Below are 709 nucleotides of genomic sequence, written 5' to 3'. Positions count from 1 at the left end.
ACACTTTAAAGACTTTATTATTCTATCTGTGATATGTGATTGTTCTTCTTTTTTTTTTTTTAATTTCAATAATCCACGTTCTGGATTCCTTAGGGATTTGATATTATATGTGCCTGAGTTATTTCATAGTATCTTGAAAGACGAAACGTTTCTAACATTTAATGTACAATTTAATACGGAAGTGTAGAGTACTTATATACATATAAACATTTATATATATATATATATATATATATGTATATATATATATACGTATATAGATATATCTATATATATATGAGTGTACATATATGATATGTATGTATATTATATATATGATATATTTTATATATGTATATATTATATATATGATATATTTTATATATATATATTATTTATTTGAACTAATGGAGAAAATATATTGATGTAATATATTCTACTATTATTTAAACAATAAATATATATTTGAAGTTATTGATCTATTATTTGAAAAAAAAAAGAGGAAAAGAAAACGTCCTTATCAAACGACCTTATATTCAAAAGAAACATAATCGATGAACAATCATTATAAAAATAAACAATAAGTAAAAAACGTTCGTAAAAGTGAACGAAATGTAAATGATCTTTGTAAAAACAAACAAACAAAAAATTGCTGCTGAACAAAACAAAATGTAAACCTTTAATGTAGTAAACCTCTAATGTAAACAAAATGTAGACCTTTTTAAATATA

Source organism: Vespa mandarinia, chromosome 13 (assembly GCF_050613455.1).
Source record: "Vespa mandarinia isolate Hongniang chromosome 13, ASM5061345v1, whole genome shotgun sequence".
Classification (NCBI taxonomy): domain Eukaryota; kingdom Metazoa; phylum Arthropoda; class Insecta; order Hymenoptera; family Vespidae; genus Vespa; species Vespa mandarinia.
This window is presented reverse-complemented; position numbering follows the sequence as displayed.